At 44.7% G+C, this 6,853-nt stretch overlaps 1 non-coding gene and 1 pseudogene across 1 annotated transcript; both read left to right on the forward strand.

Moving 5' to 3' along the window:
• Positions 1–655: 655 nt before the first annotated feature.
• On the forward strand, positions 656–734 carry LOC135278215 (small nucleolar RNA U3; annotated as a pseudogene).
• A 5,765-nt stretch (positions 735–6,499) lies between these two features.
• On the forward strand, positions 6,500–6,606 carry LOC135278128 (U6 spliceosomal RNA). The gene has a single exon (XR_010345686.1). It is a non-coding gene; the product is annotated as a U6 spliceosomal RNA (small nuclear RNA).
• Positions 6,607–6,853: the final 247 nt, after the last annotated feature.

A 6,853-nucleotide genomic window follows, 5' to 3' on the forward strand; every position in this document is an offset into this window, starting at 1 on the left:
TGCATTACGGGACTGTATTCAATTATCCTTACCAAGTAGGTAATGTAGAAAGCTGTACTTTTTTGAAGTTCTTCAAAGTCCATATGTCTAATTTGTGGATGTAAGACCAAACGGATCAGAAATACCTGGGCAAATTTTCAATTTCTTGTTCTCCTCTTAAAATCAAACAATTTAACTAAACTAAGTCAAACTAAAAGGATCTCAGAAATTATTCGGCCTAAGTATCCCCATTTTATGGATGAAATTATATAGTTTCAACTTAGTCAACTCTCCAGTTAGGACCGTTACAAGCTACAAATGACCGTCCTGAGTCCCTCTCTCCTACCCTTACCCTGATAAGGCTTAGTCACTGGGGCCCAAGAGACATTCAAGGCACAGCAGCCTGCCAAGGTTCTCATTCAACCCAGCAGATGGGCGGCAACACCTCACTTCTCCTATTTGCTCCTCCAGGAAGAAGACTGGGCAAGCACTCTTTCAACTTCTAGAGACTTGGATTTTTTATTTTTCTACTTTGTCCAAATTAGTCATTTTAAGAAAAGAGAAAACAACTTGTCACTTCTGTAATTGTTCACACAAGTTGTGCATCAAACGCCATCACAATCAACACCCAGCTTCAGACATCTTCCCTTGCAAGATGGTTAGAAAGCATTACTGAAAGACTATACTTTCAGGGATCATTTCTATAGTTTGTTACTAGAGAAGTTTCTCTGAATGTGTAGAGCACCGCTTCATGACCAAAACACCAAAAGCATTGGCAACAAAAGCCAAAATAGACAAATGGGACCTAATCAAACTCCACAGCTTCTGCACGGCGAAAGAAACAGTCAATAGAGTGAATTGGCAACCAACAGAATGGGAAAAAATTTTTGCATCCTACCCATCTGACAAAGGGCTGATATCCAGAATTTACAATGAACTAAAACATATTTACAAGAAAAAAACAAACAAGCCCATTCAAAAGTGGGCGAAGGATAAGAACAGATACTTTACAAAAGAAGACATACATGAGGCCAACAAACATATGAAAACATGTTCATCATCACTGGTCATTAGAGAGATGCAAAACTACATTGAGATACCATCTCACGCCAGTTAGAATGGCAATCATTAAAAAATCTGGAGACAACAGATGCTGGAGAGGATGTGGAGAAATAGGAACACTTTTACACTGTTGGTGGGAGTGTAAATTAGTTCAACCATTGTGGAAGACAGTGTGGTGATTCCTCAAGGACCTAGAAATAGAAATTCCATTTGACCCAGCAATCCCATTACTGGGCATAAATCCAAAGGATTATAAATCGTTCTACTATAAGGACACATGCACACGAATGTTCGTTGCAGCACAGTTTACAATAGCAAAGACCTGGAACCAACCCAAATGCCCATCGATGATAGACTGAACAGGAAAAATGTGGCACATATACACCATGGAATATTATACAGCCATCAAAAACGATGAGTTTGCGTCCTTTGTAGGGACATGGCTGAACCTGGAAACCATCATTCTCAGCAAACTGACACAAGAACACAAAATCAAACATCGCATATTCTCACTCATAGGCGGGTGTTGAGCAATGGGAACACATGGACACAGGGAGGGGAGCACCATGCACTGGAGTCTGTTGGGGGGGAGTGGGGGGGACAGTGGGGGGTGGGGAGTTGGAGAGAGATAGCGTGGGGAGAAATGCCACATATAGGTGAAGGGGAGGAAAGCAGCAAGTCACACTGCCACGTATGCACCTATGCAACAATCTTGCATGTTTTTCACATGTACCCCAAAACCTAAAATGCAATTAAAAAAAAAGAAAGCATTACCGAGTGTCCGTCCTAGAAAAATGCAGCAGGCAAGTTATCAGGGAGCAAGGAGGGCTGCACACCCAGCATGTCACCTTGGAGCACCAGGCGGCTAGTCTCAAGGGTTAAAACCAATGGCAGACACTCTGGGTGGGGATGGGCACGGGGAGATGTGGGGAGAGCAGGACAGTTACTGAAGCAAATGTGACCCAAGTCACATAAGAAAGTCTTGTTCAGCCTCCAATGATCAAATATACCAGTCTCAAATCCAGGAGCAAATAAGATAAATGCCGGCATTTTCACTGAGGAGAGAAAAGCTGAGCCTCTATTGTTTGTTCATAGAGTGAAACCTAGGATGCTGAATGAGAAAGCCTCAATTTTCTCAGTGTCTTTGCTCATCCCCCACTGCTTTATTGGATCCTCACAGTTGGGAGCTAGGACTAGAGTTTTGATGTCCATGGAAGAACAAGACATTGACCTGCAGAAGGGGGTAGGGCCCTTCCCAAGTGCATGCAGGCAGGGGGACAGGGCAGACCCCCAGCCCACGCCTCCTAATTCCCTGGGTCAGGAATCTTCTGCAACACCGAGAAACAAGGCACCCTTCAGAACACAGGAGTGACTGCTTCCACCTGCTTCCAGCTCCATTACCCCATGAGAAGGGGAGGCCCTAGCAGAACCGGGGCCCTGTTTCTCCTTTTTCCTCGAGCTCAAAGAAAGCCTCCTGCTATAGAAGTGAAACAAGGAGGAGCACGTTGAACAAACCAACTCTACTTTTTTTTTTTTTTTGAGATGGAGTCTCACTCTGTCACCCAGGCTGCAGTGCAATGGCACGATCTTGGCTCACTGCAACCTCCACCTCCCAGGTTCAAGTGATTCTCCTGCCTCAGCCTCCCGAGTAGCTGGGATTACAGGTGCACACTACCATGCCCAGATGATTTTGTATTTTTTAGAGACAGAGTTTCACCATGTTGGTCAGGCTGGTCTCAAACTCCTGACCTCAGGTAATCCACCTGCCTCAGCCTCCCAAAGTGCTGGGATTACAGGCATGAGCCACCACACCCAGCCCCAACTCTACTTTTGAGCTAACCCATACTGGATCTGGAACTTCAAAGAACTCACAGATGTCTTCTGACTAGGCTTGAAATTTGTATGTGAGGGAATAATATCCCCTAGCAACAGCAACGGAAGCCCTATGTGTGTGTGCACATACACACGTGTGCATGCACACAAACACACACACACACACACACAGGCCCAGCTAGGAAGGTGTGCAGAAGGGTTCTCTCCTAATTCCCAAGTCTTCTTGCTGTCCTCCTGGGTCTCATCCTTATCCTGCTCAGCTTTTTGTGGCCCCAGTATCATATCCCCGAGTCATCCTCCTTCCCCTTAAAACCCTGGCCCAAGCTGGGCCAACACGTCCTTCTCTTCCTTTCTGAAAGCAGAACTGACACAGCCAGACATCTCAGCACAGGGCAGTTATAAAGAGTAGCCAGAGAATTGGAACCAAAAAGGCAAACAGCATCGCAATGGCCATACTTCCAAGGAGGAGCTTCTGATGCGGAGAGAGGTAGACTCACCCCAGAGGCAGGGACCACCTCCCAGGGACCTGGGTTCCCAGGAGCTTGTCTCCAGTTCTGTCATCTGTGCTCAGCCTCCGTTAGTGCTGTGTCTGCACCTATGTAGTGAGATCACACACTCCTGCCAATCTCATGGGATCCCCGTGAACATCGAGGAAAAGGTACCCACGAGACACAACTGAGACATCTTTAAATCTGAGAAAATATAAGACGTATCCTTCCTTTTGTTGGTTTGTGGGTTTTTCTCCTTGATCTATCATCCTTGGACTCAATTCATCTTATGGGTCAAAGGAAATATCTGTCAAAACCCCAGCAGACACCTGCCAGAAAAGAGAGAATTTAATAATGGTTTAAAAAAGAGGCTGGTGGGCATGTTGGCTCACTCCTGTATTCCCAGCACTTTGGAAGACCGAGGTGGGTAGATCCCCTGAGGTCAAGTGTTCGAGACCAGCCTGGCCAACATGGTGAAACCCCGTCTCTACTAAAAATACAAAAATTACCCAGGCATGGTGGCATGCACCTGTAATCCCGGCTATTTGGGAGACTGAGGCAGGAGAGTCACTTGAACCCGGGAGGCAGAGCTGCAGTGAGCGAAGATCATGCCATTGCACTACAGCCTGGGCAAAAAGACCAAAACTTTGTCTCCAAAATAAATAAATTAAATTAAATTAAATTAAAAATAGGGTGGCACAGAACCAGGGCTCCCTTCAACCGCACTTGCAATCCTCCAATGAAGGCAAACAACTTACTGCACTCAAAATCTCAATTTAGAAAAGGCCCACATTGGCCAGGCATGGTGGCTCACATCTACAATTCTAGCACTTTGGGAGGTGAAGGCAGGAAGATCACTTTAGGTCAGGAGTTCGAACCAACATGGTGAAACTCCATCTCTACTAAAAACAGAAAAATTAGCCAGGCGTGGTGGCAGGCGCCTGTAGTCCCCGCTACTCTGGAGGCTGAGGCAGGAGAATTTCTTGAACCTGGGAGGCGGAGGTTGCAGTAAGCCGAGATCGCACCACTGCACTCCAGCCTGGGCAATGGGCAACAGGGCGAGATCCTGTCTCAAAAAAATGAAAAGGCCCACATCCACTTGTCAGGTTTACCTGCCTACAACAGGTGGCAGCCTCCAGCCTCCTTCCTCCTAACTTGAGGGACTGAAAAAAGTGGCAGGGTGGCCTGACTGAGGAGGTCCTTTAGTGACCCCCAGAAAGTCTGCTCCTCGGTGGGCCCACCTGAAGGGCCTTATCCCCTCTACAGGTCTGTGCCTGCTATAGCCACCCCACCTGGCTGACTTTGTCAACTCCAGATGCAAATGTGTGGGTGTCCACAATGGGACTCCTCTGCTCTGAACCTTCCTAGCACGTGGACCTAGAAGGGCGCAGAAGAGAGTAGGAATTCAATAAACATTCGTTGGCTCTTTGCATAAATGAATGTGAGTCTCAAATGTCAAAGGCCAAGATTTTACTTGGTTATTATCTGTTCTGTATTTAACAGATATTCAGGAAAAAGTTCATCAGGCAACATCTTAATTAAATCATAATAGTTTACCATTTAAAATATCTACTGCGTATCATGTACTTGACAGATATTCTGGAAATAATCATGAAACAATCATGGGATGTTCTTATCCCTGTTTCACAGCTGATGAAACTGAAGCACAGGAGATTTGGTAACAATGCCAAGTCATTTGATTATTTAATGGGGCTGGAACTTTATCTCCAGATTAACTCCAAAGGCCAGAGCCATCAATGTAACCAGCTGTCATTATACTTGCCTGTCCTTCCCCACCCACCAATGCCATTCCAAAAAAAAGAGTTTAGGACAACTCACTGAACAAAGAGTCCTCAGGATCTTTCTCTAGAAAAATCTAGAGAAATATTCTATTTAGAAACTTTTCCTATTTTTTTGTTCAACTTTTTAGTCTTGGGGGTACGTGCGCAGGTCTGTTTTGTTACATGAGTAAGTTGTGTGTTGCTGAGGTTTGGTGTACAAATGATCCCATCGCCCAGGTATGGGACCCGATAGGAGGTTTTTCACCCTTGCCCCCTCCCATCCTTCCCCATCTAGTAGTTCCGTGTGTCAGTTATTCCCATCTTTATATCTATGTGTGCTCAACATCTAGCTCCCACTTGTGAGAACATGTGGTATTTGGTTTTCTGTTCCTACATTAATTTGTTTAGGATAATTTGAATATCAGAAATTGTTAGACTTTATCCAGACTCTCATTGGGGAAATAAAGTCATCAAAGAATGAAGTAAATCCAGTTTGATCAAAGAGCAGAGCAATGATTAAAATCACCTTGGGATGTCTATTATCAATCCAGTTCTAAGGCAATTCTGGAAGAAAAATCCCATTGAGTGTTAAGTTATCATATCATTAAAACAGGCCTCTCTTCTCAAATAGATTTATTTAAGGAGCGAAATACTCCCCCGGATTTATAAACTCTGGGGGTGTTTGTTTAAAAAATAAAATCATGCTACTTATTACCAAATCAGGGTACTTTTAACCTTATAATACACAAGGAGCTCTTGTATAGAACAGGTTGATGTATTTAGAATGTATCATTTCTATGTTTGGGGAAAAAGGGGCTGTTCATATCCAGGAAGACAGACATGAATGAGATACTGGTCAAATTTGTTCTTCAAAGTCAGACTTTCTTCTGAAAGGGGCAAAGTTTCCCTTTCCCTTCAAGCTTATTGAAATGCCAGCTTCCATGTTGGTGGAAAGCTTGAAGGACTGGATGAGGTTTATTTTTATGTTGTTTGTAAAAAAGAGATTTCATCAGAAAGGGCCTAAAAATAAAGGCCAACTCTCCATCAACAGGGCAGCCACCCACCTGCACATGCCCAGGGGCCTTCATGCCTCTGAAGCCCCATTCAGGTCTATGGCAGAGTATCTTCATTCTGGCTGCTGTTGGAATCATCAGAAGGGCTTTCAAAACTCCAAGAGACCACTCCACAATCCAGTGCAATTACATGAGCAACTCTGGGAAGGACCCAGATGTGAATATTTTTTGAAAGCTCCCTGGGCAATTCCCATGTGTAACCCAGGTTGAGACCACAGCCACTTCAATTGTCTCCTGATGCCCAAGTTGTACCAAGATGTTGAGTCATCAAAACTCAACCGCAATGCTCACTTCAGCAACATGTATACTAAAACTGAAATGATACAGAGAAGATTCACATGGTCCCTGTGCAAGGATGGCATGCAAATTCATGAAGCGTTCTATATTTTTAAATTTTGTGCCATGCATTAAAAATAATAAAAACAGGCTGGGCACAGTGGCTCATGACTGTAATCCCAGCACTTTAGGAGGCCGAGATGGGTGGATTACTTGAGGTCAGGAGTTTGAGACCAGCCTGAGCAACATGGTGAAATCCCATCTCTACTAAAAAACACAAAATCAGCCGGTTGTGGTGTCGCATGCCTGTAATCCCAGCTACTTGGGAGGCTGAGGCAGGAGATTCACTTCAACCTGGGAG

The sequence above is a fragment of the Aotus nancymaae genome, unplaced genomic scaffold (assembly GCF_030222135.1).
Source record: "Aotus nancymaae isolate 86718 unplaced genomic scaffold, 86718_ANA_hifiasm-v0.15.2.pri h1tg000036l, whole genome shotgun sequence".
NCBI lineage: Eukaryota > Metazoa > Chordata > Mammalia > Primates > Aotidae > Aotus > Aotus nancymaae.